Source organism: Anomaloglossus baeobatrachus, chromosome 11, assembly GCF_048569485.1.
Source record: "Anomaloglossus baeobatrachus isolate aAnoBae1 chromosome 11, aAnoBae1.hap1, whole genome shotgun sequence".
Taxonomy (NCBI): domain Eukaryota; kingdom Metazoa; phylum Chordata; class Amphibia; order Anura; family Aromobatidae; genus Anomaloglossus; species Anomaloglossus baeobatrachus.
The window spans coordinates 19,908,477-19,929,407 of NC_134363.1; the positions used below are offsets into that span (position 1 = coordinate 19,908,477).

At 40.0% G+C, this 20,931-nt stretch overlaps 1 pseudogene; it reads right to left on the minus strand.

Annotated features, from left to right (window-relative positions):
- Positions 1 to 6,466: 6,466 nt before the first annotated feature.
- Positions 6,467 to 20,576, minus strand: LOC142255720 (B-cell receptor CD22-like; annotated as a pseudogene).
- Positions 20,577 to 20,931: the final 355 nt, after the last annotated feature.

The window sequence follows — 20,931 nt, forward strand, 5'->3', positions numbered from 1 at the left end:
GACCTGATCAGGCCGGCACAGGTCTCTGGAGTTATCTTGGCCCACTCCTCCATGCAGATCTTCTCCAAGTTATCTAGGTTCTTTGGGTGTCTCATGTGGACTTTAATCTTGAGCTCCTTCCACAAGTTTTCAATTGGGTTAAGGTCAGGAGACTGACTAGGCCACTGCAACACCTTGATTTTTTCCCTCTTGAACCAGGCCTTGGTTTTCTTGGCTGTGTGCTTTGGGTCGTTGTCTTGTTGGAAGATGAAATGACGACCCATCTTAAGATCCTTGATGGAGGAGCGCAGGTTCTTGGCCAAAATCTCCTATTAGGCCATGCTATCCATCTTCCCATGGATGCGGACCAGATGGCCAGGCCCCTTGGCTGAGAAACAGCCCCACAGCATGATGCTGCCACCACCATGCTTGACTGTAGGGATGGTATTCTTGGGGTCGTATGCAGTGCCATCCAGTCTCCAAACGTCACGTGTGTGGTTGGCACCAAAGATCTCGATCTTGGTCTCATCAGATCAGAGAACTTTGAACCAGTCTGTCTCAGAGTCCTCCAAGTGATCATGAGCAAACTGTAGACGAGCCTTGACATGACGCTTTGAAAGTAAAGGTACCTTACGGGCTCGTCTGGAACGGAGACCATTGCGGTGGAGTACGTTACTTTTGGTATTGACTGAAACCAATGTCCCCACTGCCATGAGATCTTCCCGGAGCTCTCTCCTTGTTGTCCTTGGGTTAGCCTTGACTCTTCGGACAAGCCTGGCCTCGGGACGGGTGGAAACTTTCAAAGTCTGTTCAGGCCGTGGAAGACTAACAGTAGTTCCATAAGCCTTGCACTTCCGGATGATGCTCCCAACAGTGGAGACAGGTAGGCCCAACTCCTTGGAAAGGGTTTTGTACCCCTTGCCAGCCTTGTGACCCTCCACGATCTTGTCTCTGATGGCCTTGGAATGCTCCTTTGTCTTTCCCATGTTGACCAAGTATGAGTGCTGTTCACAAGTTTGGGGAGGGTCTTAATTAGCCAGAAAAGGCTGGAAAAAGAGATAATTAATCCAAACATGTGAAGCTCATTGTTCTTTGTGCCTGAAATACTTCTTAATGCTTTAGGGGAACCAAACAGAATTCTTGTGGTTTGAGGGGTTGAATAATAAATGACCCTCTGAATAAACTTTTCACAATTTAAAAAAAAAAATAAAAAAGAAATAACATTCTTTTTTGCTGCATTTCACACTTCTAGGCTGATCTACAGTCCAAATGTCACAATGCCAAGTTAATTCCGAATGTGTAAACCTGCTAAATCTGCAGGGGGTTGAATACTACTTGTAGGCACTGTATATACAAATATATATAAATATATCATCATATCATCTGGACATCAGATTCTGGCTCAATCCCTGATAAACTAATATAAAGAAATTGTGATAAACTCACAGCACTGATGAGACAAGAATGGTCTGTCGGTCAGGATTTGGCTCAGAAGCTGATATATAGCCATCAGGACGAAGCGCAGAAGTCTTAAAAAATAAGGGTCAACTTTGCAAACTTGAGTCTTTACATAAACTTGATGTACTACTTAATAAAAGGTTAAAAACTTATGAAGTATTTATAATTGTACTTCAGTAACCATAGAAAAAGATCTGGTGGACATTTGTACAGTCAGCATGCTAATTACACACTCCCTCAATATGTGCGACATCAGTGGCATTGTACTGTGTAATAAAACTGCACATGTGCAATGAGTGGTCTTTTATTATGGCCATACTAAGGCACACCTGTGCAATAATCATGCTAGCCAGCCTAAGGCACACCTGTATACTATATGACACTCTATACAATATATGCATTTTCCTTTTTGTATTGAATTGCTGAAACAAATTAACTTTTTGATGATATTCTAATTTATTGAGATGCACTTGTATTAGTGTTAGTGACCTTGTACAGTGGAATGGCTTTAATCAAAATAATGTATTACTATTTATTTCATTATTTATTTACTGTAGGATATTTTCTTCATGTCTTTATTCTAGGTTTTAAATTAAGCTGTTAAGACAATTAAAACAAATCTAAATATGGAGAATTAATCTATTAAATTTAATTTTAAAAGAATATAACAATTTAACAATATTTTAAGTTCCCCTTACTTTACTGTTTTAAACAATGTACACATTAGTGTCATGTTGTAATTTTTCCTTCTATTTCTACTTTGTTTTATACTGTAGTCAAGCCACCTAAAATATATATATATATATATATATATATATATAAATATATATATATATATATATATATATATAGACGATATATATTTTTTGTAATTCACAAATACTTTTGCTTGACACATTGTGTCCAATTTCTAAACAAAACGGAATATTGATGCAACATTAGTTACAAATCTACCAGATAGCACAATAAGCTTTACTGATTGATCTGAATCAAAGCAATACATTTTTGGCAACACTTAGTGAATGAACACTTACATGCCGAGTCCCGGGTGCAATGTGGCACAGCTCTGCTGTCTGCGGCTGGCATTTGCGGGAGGGAGTGACTTGGATATTTCCCAGTAAATGCAACTTCCTCTATTGTAGAGTATTTCATAGCTAAGATGACGCATGAAGAAGAGCGCAGCATTTTCTTGCCTCTTGTAAACCTTTGTGTGAACGAATATAAAGGAGTTGTCTCAGACTGGACATTGAGCTCCACTAATGTGTCGATCTAAGAGATGTCCACTTCCTAAGAAAGTTAGAAGAAAAATGTAACAACCGCCAAGTAGACATCGGTGGTCACTGCTAGATACTTGGCTCAAATATTATTTCCCCACTTTATAACCAAGGAATACACTCCTATTACAACATTGTTTTATTTTTATTTATTTGTTTATTTAATTATTTATTGATATTTGTTTTGTTCAATAGAGCACCATCAATGACCATTTGTGCTGATTGATTTCGTTGCTCATACTTATCTCAGCACTGACTTAATTTTCCTTTTTTTCACGACACCTATGAATTAAGTGTCCCTTACTTTATTTTTTGTTGGGTTTTTTTAGCAAATATGTTTTTCTTTTTGTCTATTCTTTATAGCACCCGGAATAAACTATATATTTTGCATTTATGTCTATATTATTTTTATCTATTTTTTTTCCTTTTGTATACTAGTGCATCGCAATAAATTAGAATATCATCAAAAGTTAATTTATTTTAGTAATTCAATGGAAACAGAGAAACACATATATTATATAGAGTCATTATACACAGAGGGATCTATTCCTATATATTACAGTCATATGAAAAAGTTTGGGCACCCCTATTAATGTTAACCTTTTTTCTTTATAACAATTTGGGGTTTTGCTATTTCAGTTTCATATATCTAATAACTGATGGACTGAGTAATATTTATGGATTGAAATGAGGTTTATTGTACTAACAGAAAATGTGCAATCCGCATTTAAACCAAATTTGACCAGTGCAAAAGTATGGGCACCCTTATCAATTTCTTGATTTGAACACTCCTAACTACTTTTTACTGACTTACTAAAGCACTATATTGGTTTTGTAACCTCATAGAGCTTTGAACTTCATAGGCAGGTGTATCCAATCATGACTTAATTGACACTCAGCTGAACAACTCTTTGCGTATAATATCTGGTGCTATTAGACCTACACCTGGTCACTGGTTATCTGTGCTGAGTCATATCGCACCCGCAAATCTAAGAAGACAAAAGCTCCTACTTAAAGAATACACTAAAGTAGGGAATAATGAAAAACTTTCAATACACCAAAATATCAGAGATGTTACAATACAACGATTGAAATCAAGACACCAACCCATCCGAACTGCAATCACCTTGCATGAACAAGACTTCAATTTAGAGGAGAAATGGTGAGAACCTTGGGTCAATGTAGTAGACGGTGATCCCCAAATGTTCCCTAATTTACAAAACCCTCCACCAGGCTTCAATCTACCAAGGAAAACATGGGTTACTCTAAATCGTATCAGAACAAACTTTGGCGTCTGTGCAGATTTTATGTATAAGTGGGGAAAATATGACTCTCCGACCTGTGACTGTGGAGCAGATCATCAAACTATCCAGCACATTGTTGAGGAGTGCCCCCTGAGATCCTACCATGATGACAAGAAGGATTTCTATAGTGTAAATGATAACGCTATTGCATATATAGAAAATCTTGATATTCAAATTTGATTTTTATGATTTTGATATTTTTCAATCACTGTCTATTGTCTGGTGTTTATTTTTATATGATGGTAAGATATACATTCATACGATTAAATAAAATCCAATCATGAGAAAAGGTATTTAAGGTGGCCACTTGCAAGTTGTTCTCCTATTTGAATCTCCTATGAAGAGTGGCATCATGGGCTCCTCAAAACAACTCTCAAATTATCTGAAAACAAAGATTATTCAACATAGTTGTTCAGGGGAAGGTACAAAAAGTTGTCCCAGAGATTTAAACTGTCAGTTTCCACTGTGAGGAACATAGTAAGGAAATGGGAGAACACAGGTACAGTTCTTGTTCAGCCCAGAAGTGGCAGGCCAAGAAAAATATCAGAAAGACAAAGAAGAAGAATGGTGAGAACAGTCAAGAACAATCCACAGACCACCTCCAAAGACCTGCAGCATCATCTTGCTGCAGATGGTGTCAATGTGCATCGGTCAACAATACAGCGCACGTTGCACAAGGAGAACCTGTATGGGAGAGTGATGCGAAAAAAGCCATTTCTGCAAGCACGCCACAAACACTCGCCTGAGGTATGCAAAAGCACATTTGGACAAGCCAGTTACATTTTGGACGAAGGTTCTGTGGACTGATGAAACAAAGATTGAGTTGTTTGGTCATACAAAAAGGCGTTATGCATGGAGGCAAAAAAACATGGCATTCCAAGAAAAGCACTTGCTACCCACAGTAAAATTTGGTGGAGGTTCCATCATGCTTTGGGGCTGTGTGGCCAATGCCGGCACCGGGAATCTTCCTAAAGTTGAGGGTCGCATGAATTCAACTCAGTATCAGCAGATTCTGGACAATAATGTGCAAGAATCAGTAACGAAGTTGAAGTTACGCAGGGGATGGATATTTCAGCAAGACCATGATCCAAAACACCGCTCCAAATCTACTCAGGCATTCATGCACAGGAACAATTACAATGTTCTGGAATGGCCATCCCAGTCCCCAGACCTGAATATCATTGAACATCTGTGGGATGATTTGAAGCCTCTGTACATGCTCGGCGACCATCAAACTTAACTGAACTGGAATTGTTTTGTAAACAGGAATGGTCAAATATACCTTCATCCAGGATCCAGGAACTCATTAAAAGCTACAGGAAGCGACTAGAGGCTGTGATTTCTGCAAAAGGAGGATCTACAAAATATTAATGTCACTTTTATATTGAGGTGAAATGAAATAGCTGTTGCAAAGATTATTAATTATTATATAATTATTTAAAAATTTTAGAAAAGCCACATGTGGTTCCTCCTATTATGATACACAGCCAAGATAAGAGCATGGCTGTTGGCTGCAGCCTGTAGCCATGGGCTTTATCTGTGCTGGTATCAGTAGATGGGGGATCTTACGTCAATTGTTTTTATTTTTTTATTTTATACCACGATAGACCCGCAGACTGCTCCTGTGATTCCAATCAATCACTGATGCTGTCTGTGGGCGTGGTCTGACTGCAGGCAATCAGTGACACTGGTGAATGGAAAAAGCAGTGAATAAGTATTAGAAATAATTATCGGACCCGGAGGTAGCGCTGCAGCCGGGGGATAATTGGTAATTACGTACTGCTTTAACCCTTTTCCTTCCTTTTTTATTTTTACAGTAGCCAATTACAGCCATGCCAATACTTAACATGACTGTTATGGGCAGGGAGAGGATGGTTTTTGCCATCCGATCATTTACCAATCCTTGGCAAGATCACCGACTTTTGCAGTAAAAGATTGAATGTCTGATCCCGATCCGACCAAGGATCATACAATTTTAACATTTTCCAATCGTTGCCAATCAGGATTGCTCATTTCTAGCCAGGATGCAAGACAACAGCGCTAACCACTGAGCCACAAAGTCTATCAGAATGAATAGTCCGAACTAAACGTCTCCACTGAGATATTTATTTTAGAATGAGACATTAGTTACATTCATGATCACATGACTACATTAAGACTTGTTGATTTTGGTCTCAAAATCACCCATCATTTGGCCCATAGTTTTCACTTGACGGTCCCTCTTAGGTGATAGAGGCATGTGTGAAATATGGGTCATCCCTTTATAAGAATGTTTGTATTTATATTTATATTTGTGCTTTATAACAGGTCACAGAGGATACAATGAGAAAACCAAGAAACATACATTTATGATAGCAAAAGCCGAGGCAGATACATTTTTTATGTTATAAAAAGAAACTATTGGCCTCCATGAATATCGATGATGATTTTATTGTCATTTTCATTGTTTTGTTAATGGACATTTTCATAATCGTGATTTGTTTTTACTTCATTTTCTACAGGAGCGGAGTCTGCAGGGGTCACAGGCTGTAAAATAAAAATATACAGTCAATAATACAATATAAGTATAAATATATAATAAAAAACTATTAAAAAAATATTAAATTACTAGTAAACAATATAATTATCTACACAGAAAAGTAATTCTTATTAGTAATATATATATATATATATATATATATATACACACATTAAATCTCAGCATGAGATTATCTACCAGCTGAGCAGTAAATGCAGCCGCTATGTCTAGGTTTGGGTTTAGGATAATCACGGCCTCCTCATGTTCTTTGTCAAATTCTTCCTGAAGACCTAAGACTAATTGCTAAGGAAAGCTCATCAGACATCCCTATATAAAGTCTTTGGCTTTGCTCCATCAAACTGTTTTCACTAATTGCTTGAAACTGCTCAAAATATCTAGGCAACTTTGAGTTGTTACAAAATCCAAAAGGATATCCATTTTCCATAATCAATTTTTAATTTCCTCACCCTAGCTGTGCCATGATCATTTACTAGATATTGAATATACTTCTTTGACCTCCGAGCACCCACTATTCCAATAGTTGAGCCAGACCTAACCTTATTGCTACAAAATCAAAAAGGATATCCATTCTCCATAATCAATTTTTAATTTCGTCACCCTAGCTGAGCCATGATCATTTACAATAAATTGGAGATATTTCTTACTCCTCCGAGCACCCTCTATTCCAATAGTTGAGCGAGACCGAACCTTATTGCTACAACATCTTAAAGGATATCCATTCTGCATCATCATTTTTTTAATTTCCTCACCGTATGTGTGCCATGATCATTTACTATAATTGGACATATTTCTTTGACCTCTAAGCACCCACTCTTCCAATAGTTTAGTCAGACTGAACCTTATTGCTACAACATCTTAAAGCATATCCATTCTCCATCATTTTTGGAATTTCCTCACCCTAGGTGTGCCATGATCTTTTACTAGATATTGGACATACTTCTTTGACCTCTGAGCACCCACTATTCCAATAATTGAGCGAGACCGAACCTTATTGCTACAACATCTTAAAGGATATCTATTCTCCATCATCATTTTTGGAATTTCCTCACCCTCGGTGTGCCGTGGTCATTTGCAATATATTGGACATATTTCTTTGACCTCCAAACACCCTCTATTCCAACAGTTGAGCCAGACCGAACCTTACTGCTACACAGTTTTGTGACATTCATCATTCTTACACCAGGTCTGGCCAAGTTTTTTTTATTTTTTACTTAATGGGTGGAGATTTACATGGTGGGGGCGTGGCCAACTATAGTCAGGAAATTCATCATTATTTATACCACAAAAATAGCAATAATTATAATGGAAATATATTCCAGTCTGTGACTGGTGCACATTTCATGCGGTGGTCAGATGTACCAAATTCATTGCAAGGCCTCTTAATAAATTTAGCGCATTTTATGCCAATTCACCATTCATCAATAATGGAATATAAAATATTAATAATGGAATATAAAATGGCAGTCTTGTTGAATTGGGAACAATGTCTGTAATTTCCAAAAAATAGACTTTTAGAAGGGACTGAGCCGATCAGTTGTCCAGAAACAAATTGCCATTCAGTAAAGTAGAAAATGCTAGATCTAAACAGAACTACTTTATCAGAGGACATTATATTAATCTTGTTACCTTCAATTGATCGTATGTTTCTGTAATCTCTGATCTCCTCAGGTCGGTATATGTGGCTTCAGTCTGCAGGAACAAAAAGTATTTAAAAAAAAAATCTTCAGTTAAAGGGGCTGTCCACTATTCAGAGAAACCCTTGTTTTTCCTAATTTTTGGCCTTATTAAAATTAAAAAAAAGCTTACGCTTGCCTCCTGTGCCAGTGCATTTCCAGCAGTGCCAGTGATCGCGTTCCTGGGGCTCAGATAAGGCTGTTGCATCATGCCAGCGCTGAGCCCAATCATTGCCGGCATCCCTTTTCTGTCTTCAGATGTATAAGTCATCAACAGGAAGTGAGATCTCTAGCTGCCGCCCACTTCCTGTTGATTACTCATATGTTCGGGGGCAGCAAAAGGGATCCCGGCAGTGATTGGGCCCATGGCTCACATGATGACCCAACATGATGTGAGCCCCAGGTGAGTGAATGCTGACACTACTGACATGATACCGGCAAGGGAGGCGAGTATAAGCTTTTTTTTTAATAGAACAAAACATGGTGACTGAGAAGGGATTGTCCTAGTAGTGGACAACACCTTTAAGAGAATTATTAAGACAACTTGAGAACTTTAGATAAAGGAAAGTCTACTATGTTAGATTGAAGAACATATAGTGGACCTCTTGTAGCCTCAATTTGTAGTATTCATACAGGAATCTTTTCAATAAGCTGAGAAAACCAATCTTATATATTTAATGTGGATCCTCAATGTCTTCTTTTAAAGATCCAACAAGGGTTGGACAACAAATCTACAATTGGGTCCTTTTTTAGTCTGTACTTTACTTACCTTAATGTGTTAATCCTGAACGTCCAATCTTCCGCATGTAAAAACATGGCCCTTCATGTTATACCCAGCATGGAACACATTATCAAGGGTAGCTCTTTACCGGTGGATCTCCATTAATGTTTATCAATGAGAAACCTCCGCTTTATACAGAATAATGTCTATATACAGTTTCACTTACCTCTGTTCTCTCCTGTTTCTTGAGTTTATTTCTTTGAAAACAAAATATGAAGAATGTTATATCTATATATTTATATTCAAACCTATCGAAGTACAAAAAGATTAGAAATGGGATTCTACTAAATCCAAAAATTGGTGAATTTCATATCAAATTGGATTTGCTTAGAATAGATGTTTCATCTAAAGTTCCTCGTCTTCCAGAGGAAGCAACTGTCATTGTAATTGGTCTTCGCTATAACTCCGAGTGTCCTAAGAGACTTCATAGGGGTAGAAATATGTGGTATGAGGTAAAACATTTGCAGCATTAAATAAATATTGATCAATAATATACTTTACCTCCAACAAACGTACACAAGCAGGACAAGTAGAAGAAGGCAAATTGTCACAATGGTTGTTGGAATGATAATGTGTCCGTAACTGCTGGAAACTGAATATGTAGGTGATTGAACAATTCATTAAAATTTCAACTAAAAGAGGAAATAATTCAATCAATATTAATGATTATAAATATGGCTATATTGTGCTGTAAAACCTATTATTTTTTCGTTTAGTAAAAAAAAACCCTGCAACTTCAACTGTTTGTCAAATAAACCAAAAAACCAATTTTATGATCCCCAACTAAAGAAATATTCGCAAAGCGTTTCCTGTAGGAGATGATGAGTAGAGCTGATGTTTTTTAACCAATTATATGGACTTATGTTTGATTTACAGATTAGATAATTTGGCCTATCCTAACACCTAGCCAAAAGAGACAATAGGCACCTTACAGGGTTGATAGATGGAAGAAAGAAAAATGCAAAAGACTGAGATGATGAGTGGAGGACTAGCAGAATATGGACAGATACAACTAGGGCCAAATGGGGGAAAGTTAAGCGCTTCATTGATAAATAAATTTGCATGAAACAAATGTGATGCATGTTGAATTTTCTCCCAAAATTGAGCGAATCTGACTAAATTGAATTTTGAGAAATTGTCTCAACTCCAGCTTATATACAGTTCATTTGCTGTGGTTTATCATTTGAAGTGGTGAATAAAGTGCACAATATAGTAGGTCTATCCAGCCAGTATTGTCAGGACCAGCCAACCATCTAGAGTTTATTTTAGCCTCATTGTGATGACCAGTCAACCATCTAGAGTTCATGGTTGCGTCATTGTCAGGACCAGCCAATCATCTACAGTTCATGTTAGCCTCATTGCAAGCCAGCCAGCCATCTAGAGTTCATTTTAGCCTTATTATCATGACCAGTCAACCATCTAGAGTTCATGATAGCCTCATTTTCAGGACCTGACAACCATATAGAGTTCATGGTGGCCTCATTGTCAGGACAAGCCAACCATCTAGAGTTCATGGTGGCCTCATTGTCAGGACCAGCCAACCATCTAGAGTTTATGATGGTCTCATTGTCAGGACCAGCCAACCATCTAGAGTTTATGATAGTCTCATTGTCAGGACCAGTTAACCATCTAGAATTCATTGTGGCCTCATTGTCAGGCCAGCCAATCATCTAGAATTCATGGTGGTCTCGTTGTCAGGACAAACCGACCATCTAGAGTTCATGGTGGCCTCCTTGTCAGGACCAGTCAACCATCTAGAGTTCATGGTGGCCTCATTGTCAGGACAAGCCAACGATCTAGAGTTCATGGTGGCCTCATTGTCACAACAAACTAACCGTCTAGAGTTCATGGTGGCTTCATGACTTTATCCTTACAGAGAATGTTTGAATAAAAAATCCTATTCCTTTTATTCGCTTGGGAGAAAGGAACTTCTGATGCCACGTTTTTTCCCCACAAACCCAATGAAAACACCTGAACACTTAGCAGAGCCTAATGTCTAATCTTATTGTTAGGGTAAGACAGGTACTGTAACATCTGTTGAAATGTGTGAGTAGTTTTAGGTCATGGCTGGATTTACTGTGAAGCCAATGGCCCCCAGGAAGAACTATTAATCTGACTGATTTTTACAAAATTTCTTATTAATAGGAAATGAGTCAAGGAAAATAAAATAAATTATTTGAGGTTTTTTTGTAAATTGGAAATATTTGATCAACTTTGAGAAGGAATTGATTTTAAGCAATTTCTGGTTCCAGATCATTTACCTGTATGGTAGACAACTTCAGAGGAGGAATCCCCAGCGATGTTGTGCGTGATACATGAATATTGTCCGGAGTTCTCTACATTGTCGTCTATGGTCAGAGTCTTCCCTGTCTGATCCTGTAATATGGATCCATCCTTCATCCAGGTGTAGTGAGCTACATCAGGTCGGCTGCTTAGGAAATCACAGATCAGTTTAGTGAATTCACCTTCATTCTTCACGGTGATGTGAACTCCAGTAGCTGCATCTACAGAAAGAGGAAAATTAAAAAATCCCAATGATGATGAAGAACATATATTTATCTAGTTATAAAATTTAGAAAACAAAAAAATGTATAAATGAACCACAGTAGTGCGGCCATCAAAAGAGAATAGAAAATTTTGTAATTTTTAACACAACTCAAAGTTGCTCATTTTGCTACTTTTGGCATTGCTAGCTGTGTTCCCATATTGAGTATTTGGTGAGTTTTTGATGTTGGTGAACCTCTGCAAAATTTGTTTTCCTATTGTGCACCGTATTTTTTGGATTATAAAACGCACATTTCCTCCCAAACATTTGAGAGGAAAATGAGGGGTGTGCCTTATAATCCGAATGCACCTTAATGGGAGCTGGTGGAGAGATTACAGGAGGCAGGCACTGTGCTGCAGCCTGCGGGGTGCTGTGTTGGGGCCTGTGGGGAGCTGTGCTGGGGCCTGCGGGGCACTGTTCTGGGGCCTGCGGGGCACTATGCCTGGGCCTGCGGGGCATTGTGCGGTGATGCTGTGGGCTGGTGCGCTGCTGTGCTGCCATCTGTGAGGCAGGTGCATCCTGAAAATGTCGGCAGTGCAGGCTTCAAATAATGGAGCCTGGAGGTGGCACATGAGCAGATGGAGCTTTCGGCTTAAGCTCTCATCTGCTCAGGCGCGGGGTCCAGCCCATTGATCTCCAAGCAGCAGACTTAAGGAAAATGGCACTCAGAGGTGGAGCATGTGCAGATGAGATCTCGGTTTGTCTTTGAGCCAAGAGCTCAATCTGCGCACGTGCAGTCTCCAGGTGCCATTTCTGTGAAGCCTTCACAGCCAACAGTTTCTGAAAGTTGCCTACTCACAGCATCTGGGAGACCTACTGGCCACACTGACCACACCATCCACAGCATCGAACTGCTCCGTCACTGCTCCTGCCTCCTGTGACTCTGCTCCACCACTGCTGCCATCTCCCGCTGTAAGAAACCATCGGATTGTAAGCCTGATGCCTCTTTTTTTTCTTTGTTACCTTTTTTTTACTCTAAATCTGGGATGCGTCTTATAATCCAAACCAAAAAATTTGTTAAATTGCATGTTTTAATTTCTTATTTCACAGGCTCCCGGGGACGGTGTTGTGCAGCCTGGTGTTGAGCCCTCCATGGGTAGGGGGTGATGGTCCCGGGGCCCGATAATTGCGAGGTTCGGGCGTGTTAGTGCGGTGCGGTGCGCAGCCCGATGGCACTGTTGCACTTACTTTAACAGATACACCGGAGTCTCTGGTAAACCAAAAAGGATGGTGATCGGTGCCCGCAGCCGGCTGCGTCTGGTCCCCCCTCCAGGTTGGTGGTTCACGCCTTTCTCCTGCACCTCTTTTTGTAGAATTTGACTGCCTATGCTTCAGCAACGGTAGTCCGCTCCCCAGCTTTATGTGTGTCAGGGAACCCGTTTGCCCGCAGGCGCTGGCCCGTGGGATCTCTCTGCCTGTGCGGTGGCTTTCTATCCCCCTGTATGGGCTGTTGCTGTCTTTCGGGTCTTGGGACGGGAAATGACCTAAGGTCCAGACCTCAATCAGTAAATTCGACGTGGTCCATGGTTTCTGGACCTCGTTCTAGGTCTGAGTACCCCTCGGGGTGCTCCGGTTTCCAGTTGGTTCCCCGGTTTGGTACCGGTGGACCACTACCCTGTCCAGGTCCCTTACGGTTCCACCAGCCATCTTCCCGGCTCCTGCAGGCAGGAACCACCATCTGCCTCCTGGCCACAGGGTATCTGGGGTACGACCCAGACCCCTGACAGACGTTTACTACTTTCCAACTACTCCACTCTCCTCTTCTAAGAGATCTGTTGTGTTTTCCCGCCTCAGGCTTTCCGAACTCCTCAGTGAGCGTGGCCAACCGCCTGACTCCACCCTCTGGTGTGAACGTGGGTTTTTTGGACGAGGGGTGACTCAGGGTTTTTAGGTTGGCTGCTGTTACCTTGTTAGTGGAACTGGTGTTTGTGCAAGGGCCTACCTGTGACTACCTGGCTAGTCCAGGGCGTCACACTGCACTGTTGCTCCAGATTGTATACTTACATAGCACAGGAATCTCCATCAGGGCTGATTCTCCTCTTCCCCCATCATTTATTACAGCGCAGGAATATGGCTCCACGTCTCTGGTCACATTCCTCACTGTGATCTCTCGTCTTGTTTCTGGTAATTTGGTTTTGTCCTTCCCTTTGTACCATTCATACTTATTCACTGTAGTCTTGGCGATACTGTTGCATTCTAAATTCACATCAGTTCCTTCCATCCCTTTACGCATCCCGAGGAAAATTACAGTCACATTTTTTGGTGCATCTGTAAAAAATAAAAATGTATATATTGAATAACTGTCACCATCAGGGTATTGTTTGCAGCAAATTACTAATTAATAGACATGAGTGAATATATTGGGCACTGTTCGTTATTTGCATGAATATTAAGGTATTTGGGATATTCGTTACTCATTAATTATTTTAGTATTTGCCTCATGTGTTTCGACTCTCCTCACTACATGTATGGTGCCTCATTTTCAGCCACTAAACATGCAGGGATTACCAGCCAACCACAGTAATACTATAGCCATCTTAGCTGCTGGCATTACTTTGATCGGCAAGAGCAGTGAAAAAAAATTACTGCTGTGCTGCCGTGACCCTCAAACCAACAGTTCGGCAATCTGGCAGTCAGGTCACCGGATTTCACACTTGGAGGCTCCCCCCTGTTGTCAGTGAACTCAATTGAATCTGCTGCCGTATTGCCAGACTGTCAAATTGCTAGAAACAGCCACAAGGCAGTCTGGCAATCAGACAGCGTTTTCAACTGAATGTCAACCTAAGTTCCCACGATATCAAGTATGACCACTGGTGACCTAGCTGACGGTTTTCTGGATTACTGTGCTGCCGTGTCCCGTAATCTAGCAGCCCGGCAGCAGGTTCACCGGGGGTCACATTTGGTGCTGTGGGAACTTACAGATTATGCAATGAGAGGGTCTCATGGACATCTCTCCATTGCTAACCCAAGTCTTATTAAAAGCTGTGATTTTTAACAAATCACAGCTAATATCAACTCCAAATATGACCCCCAAATGCCATCGCTCCAGCGCAATCGGAATGAGCCAGGTAAATGGATGCGCCAATTGTGGGGCAGCTGCAGGCTGCTATTTTTAGGCTCGGGAGAGCCCAATAACCATGGACCTTCCCAACCTGAGTATACCAACCCCCAGATGTCTGCTTTATCTGCTCTGGGTAACAAAAACTGGCAGGAGCCAAAAAATTTTTTTAATCATTTATTGGTATTGGAAATACTGTGATTGGCCGGCCTCTTCACATCATAGGGTCTTACATAAGATGCTCACTGTTCTCTTGAATCAGTTCAGAGAGAATTTATCAAGGAGGGAGAGTTCAGATTATAGCAGGCATATAGGCAGGGTTTATTGCCTCACAGTCCTTCTATACATAAACTTACATAAATAAACTTCTGCTGCAACCTAAAAACAAAAGTGCTTTTCAGGGCTACATACTGTCCTTTCTTTAGTAAAACTACTGTTACTTTAACTCTCTGTAGGGATAGCTGGCGGAGGAGGGATAGTTTGGATTAGAGTCATATAGGCGGGGTTTATTGCCTTACAATCAATATATACTTATACTGCTGCTGCATCCTAAAAACAAAAAATGTTTGTCAGGGCTACATATTTTCTTTTTCCTGTTAATATTGGAAAGTTTGCCAATTTATATAAACCTAATTTTAAATGCAGAAGGATTGCTGTATGGGACAGGGAAGTAGACGTGTTGCTGATGGTGCATGCAGAAGCCGAGGCCGTGGACTAGGTGAAACTATGCCTGCTGCTGGAGCACAACAAACATGCTCATCCATGAGACCTAGCTTCCTATCCCACTTTGCAGGGGGTTAGGTAAACCACTCCTGAAGCTATAACAGTGTAAACAAGTGATCAGCTGGATGGCAGATGCTTCCAGTATGTTTCCAGGCACCACCCTGTCTTCCACATGGTTCAGCCTTTCCAGCCAAGTGTCTAGACTACATAAACCTCACCCTGATCCTCCTTCATCCCACTTCAGTGAGTCCCAGGAGACAAGTGATCCCAAAGTTGAAAACTCACAGGAGCTCTTTACATTTCGACTTATTGATTCTGGCCTCTCACCCTGCACATTTCAAGAAGGACATGAGGAGATTGTGTGTAATGATGCACAAATATTGCAGGAGCCACGGTCAGAAAAAGACGACTCTGGGAAAAGCCAATTGATAGTGTCTGAAGCAGTACATGGTGATGAGACACAGTTATCAACAAGTGATGATGTTATGTCAGTAAGTCAAAAGAACCAAAGTGCAGATGTGGAAGACAAGGTGGTGGACGATGAATTAATTGACCCAATCTGGGAAGTTTCTATGTAGAGCGAGGACAGCAGTGAAGAGGGGGAGGAATCTGCAGCACTGCAGAAAGAGGAAGTTGGGTGGCCAGGGGGAGAAGGTGGGCAACTGGTATGTGTTGCTCTAATATGGTTCTGCTTTTAATTAATTTAGGAGGACGCATGGCACAATGAAATATAAAATATAGAGTAGGACCCCCCTTATTGAGATTTGCTGTGGCGTGGCAGGGGTGGCTCAAAACAATTGATCAATTATTTGCTAAAAATCTCATTTTGTATTATGTATTGTACAGTTAGAATAAATCTGTGTATTTACACTTTTCTATGATGCATGCCACTCTCAGATCATGCTGGCTCCTTTTTCTCTGTTATAATTGTAGTTATGCTACATTAATCTGGGGTCTGACCACTATCACGCCATGCACGCATGATGTTGGTTTGCAAACATTCCTCCTGTGGGTGGCTATTCACATTCAGCCACCTCGCCCTTGTTAATTAAGCACCATACTTGGGTCTGGTCCACCTTTATTTATGGTTGCTGGTCTGGCACTGTGAAGGTCAGTTCTGACATTGTCCTAGTGTGTGTGGCGTCTGCTGTACATGCTGGGACCTGGGCTGCCTTTTGCCCTAGTTGCCTCTTTTTGCGACATGGAAGTGTTACATAAAGGTCACAGGTATGTGTTGCTCTAATATGGGTCTGCTTTTAATTAATTTAGTAGGCCACATGGCACAATAAAACATAAAATATAGAGTAGGACCCCCTATTGAGATTTGCCGTGATGTGGCAGGGGTGGCTCAAAAAAAATGATCAATTATTTGCTAAAAATCTAATTTTGTATTATGTATTTTACAGTTAGAATAAATCTGTGTATTTACACTTTTATATGATGCATGCCACTCTCAGATTGTGCTGGCTCCCCTCTCTTTATGCTTAGGAACATGTCATGAAAGCACCCAACAAGGTGGGCTAAGTGCCTCAGTCCTCAATCAGTGTCTGCGGGTGAAAACACTGCCTCTTCCACTGTGCTATGTGCTTGCCAATCCCCTGTCCAGGACGCAGGTGCGAATACCTCCAGACCTGCATCTAAGGTTGCAAATTTTTATTCACCACCACATTAATTTTTTTGTACCAGTGCAGCGTTCATGTGTCTCAACTCCATGCTTCAGATATTTGGGTTTGTCAGGTCCAGTCAGACTAAAAAAAAAGACCAGTTCCAGACTGGACATGACCCAAGCTTAAGATGGGATGGCTGCCGATTTATTGAATATTTTTGGAAGATCATTTCTTGAGATGTAAAGGTACAAAGATATGTAGAGTGACAGAGTAAAAGTGGATAATACGTACAGTTGATATTCAGATTTACTAATTTATCAAATCTTTGTCCATTAGGATATGTAGCCGTGCACCGAACAGGCGTCCCATCATCCAAATATGAAGGAATATAAGTAAGAATTGATTCTTCTCTCCAGGATCCTCCAGGAATCTCCACTGACTGATTCAGAACTTGACCCGGTTTATTCCATTTTAGAGAAGGAGGACTGGAGCGGCACGTGTGCTCTACCGTACATCGCAACGTGGTGGCTTCTCCTTCGGTCAGCTGCTTAGGCACATAAAGCTGAAGGTTTATTGTATCTGTGGAAATATTTTAAGTCAGACACCATGGCTCTCTCTGTTAGAAAAATTTGCATAGACAGAGAAAATCATTAATAAGACCCATCAAAGATTTTTTAGTAATCTTCTAGTGCCTCAACAGCTTGAACAATCCTGAGGTCCTCAAAGATGCTTTCTATCTCCAATGTTTAGGTATGGTAAACATGACCTGGCAATATGACCTGACCTGGCAAGATTCTCTGGATAAGTATCAGTACCCAGATACCAAACATGTATAGTTTTTTTTGTCATTTATCACTAAAAGTCCCAGAAATTTCAAGCTCCCCCCTGAAGTCCCGAAAGAGGGTCAAATGACCCTTAGTCCAAACTGAATAGAACTAACTAGAAACTAAATGGCTAAACTCAATGGAAAACAACAACCTCCTGTGGTGCGACAGTAATGGCCTTAATTACAGAACAAAAGACGGTGATTATAGGAAGTTAGCTAAAATCCTTCAGGTCATTCGACCCGTCTCTGGGCTCCAAAGGTACAAATGTTAAATGACCCCTCTCTAGGACTTCTAGTGTTAAGTAGTAATGGAAATTTGAGAACATTTTTTTTTTGCTTTTGTCGATATTTTTCAAGATCTGTAATGTTTTCATTTTTTCACAATTTTGGGCTGTGAGAGCTTGTTTTTTTTGGCCCTGAGTGGATTTCTTTACTGATACAATTTTTGGGTAGATCAAATTTTTTGATCGCCTGTTATTGCATTTTATTGCAATGTTGCTGCAGCCAAAAAACATAATTCTGACGTTTTGATTTTTTTTGTTACTCTGTTTAACAATCGCATTAATTTATTTTAGATTTTCAGAGAGCGGAATTTAACAAACGCAGAGATGCCAAATATGTGTATTATTAAATTGTTTTCATTTTTAATTAGGCAAAATGGGTGATATAAGCTTTTGTTTGTTTTTTTTTACATTTTTTTTTTCACTTTTTACTGTATTTAATAGACCTCTTAGAGGACATGAAGCTGCAGTCATCTGATTGCTTGTCCTATGCATAGCAATGCATCAGCACTGCATTGTATAGCTAAAATCACAATCTCCTATGAACCCCAGATAAACATCCAGAAATTGGCAGAAATTGACTCTGCCGATAGCTGTAAAGTCACATGATGGCTGATTAAATCATCTGTCATGTTTGGGCAATGATTTGGGCTTGGAACTTGACATTTGACATAACTGTCCATCATATATTGTGAACAGATTAAGGGGAAATTAACACTCTGCAAATTTTTGAAGAGTGAATTCAGTCTATTTAACAGAGTAGACAAAAGAAGCTAAAAGGGTTCTTTGGTCAAATGATATCGGTAACCTATCCTTGGTCTTCAATATCAGATTGGTAGGGTATTTACTATCCACACCTCAACTGATCAGCTTTTTAAACCCAATATCCCCCCATGATGGACTTTTCCATGCCTGGTCACTACAGGCAGTATGAAGGAGCTGATCCTGTATTACAGCAGACAGACGCTGGATGCGTTATATAGACGACTTCTGCCTTTAGATACAGCGAGCAAAGCCAGCTCCAATCACTGCAGTTTAATCCTTATAATACTGCTATGAATTTATCCATCTATTTTTCTCAAGGTTTACACTTCAGAACCGAAATGTTACCATTATTGGCTGATAGTCCACTTATTGTGTCTCCAGTTGTTGATTTTAATATGGATTGTTTGGTTTGTGCAGGAAGGCATTCCACCCATATTGCTCTGCTGCTGCTCCTGCTATTATCTATTTATCTCTCCATCTGTTCATCCATCTATCTATCTATCTGTCAATCTATCCATTCATCTATCCATCTATCTATCTATTTATCTATCTATCCATCTATCTATCCATCTATCCCTCTATCTATCCCTCTCTCTATCCATCCCTCTATCTAGCTATCTATCTATCTATCCATCTATCCCTCTATCTATCTATCTATTTATCTTTCTATCATATCATCTAATCCAGTGATGACTTTCTCTGGATTATATTGTCATGAAGCCTTGATGTCTGTATCCAGCTTCTACAGGGTCCTGTGTTGCTTTCAATTTTTATATTTCTTTCTATCTAAAAATATAAAAAATGAAGCAGCGCTAGTATAACGTTTCCATGAATACTAAGACCCCCTAAATAACTAACCAAAGAAAAGGAGGACAGAACTCCAGTAGTCCAAATGGAAAAAAGACATAGAAGGACTCTTTATTAGCCCAATGCAACTTTTGTAATATTTAGGCTCATTCACACTGAGCTTTTCTCTGTACGCAGCATCCAGGGTGACCCCTGTGCTTCTTTCAGTTTCTATCTATTTTTCTATCTGTTGTCTATATGGTCCTCAATGACAAGATTGGCAGAACTAACTGTTTTTATTCAACATGTTTTCATGTATTCTGCCCAAGTTACCAGCCGCGTGTGTCCATTATAATCTATCTGTAGCCTAACCTGCTCTTGGATTATTTGCACACATCCATCTCACTTCTTACATTTATATATAAACACATAACAAACATTAGTAGAACACATCATAACAATAGACTGATACAATGATAGTATACAAGCGGTAGGATTTCCAGTGGTTCCTGATATTAGTTATATACTGTACATATATATATATATATATATATATATATATATATATATATATACCTGTGACATCAACTGTAACTGATTTTGAATGTAGATTATACGCATTTATTTCTCCTTCTTGGATGATATCTGTTTTTATCTTCTGGTACCACAGAGTTTATCCTCAGGGTGCAGCTGTTATTTCCCGGTACCAGTGAGGTCCGATCTTTATAAAACTCAATTACTGAAGATGAGTTCTTAGTGTTTAAGATCTCTGGATCAGTATGAAAAAGAGTGAATAAGTACCAGACAGTGCTGGACGCTCCTGATCTCCCGTCAGGATGATATGTACAAGGAATCTCCACACAGGAACCAATAAGAGCACGAATTTTAGAAGGGAACGTCCACCGCTGACATAGAGAACCCAGATAGAAGCCTGGAGACAATGAGCAGAACATGAGGCCGGGGTCACAGAATCCCATTATATCAGATTATTCTGTAATTGTGAGAATATTTACCCTGACACTTTATAATGGCTGAGTGTTATGGCTGGGTATCAAAATTGGGGGGATCACATGGCATTTATTAAAACGTTTTTATTTAAATAATTTTTAAAAAGCCGCATGTGGTTCCTCCTATTTTGATGCACAGCTAGGGTAAGCACATGGCTGGAGGCTGCAGCCTATAGCCATGGGTTTTATCTGTGCTGGTCTCAATAAATGGGGGATCCTATGCCAATTGTTTTTATTTTTTTATTTTATACCACAATAGACCCGCAGACAGTGCCTGTGATTCCAATCAATCACTGATGCTGTCTGAGGGAGTGGTCTGACTGCA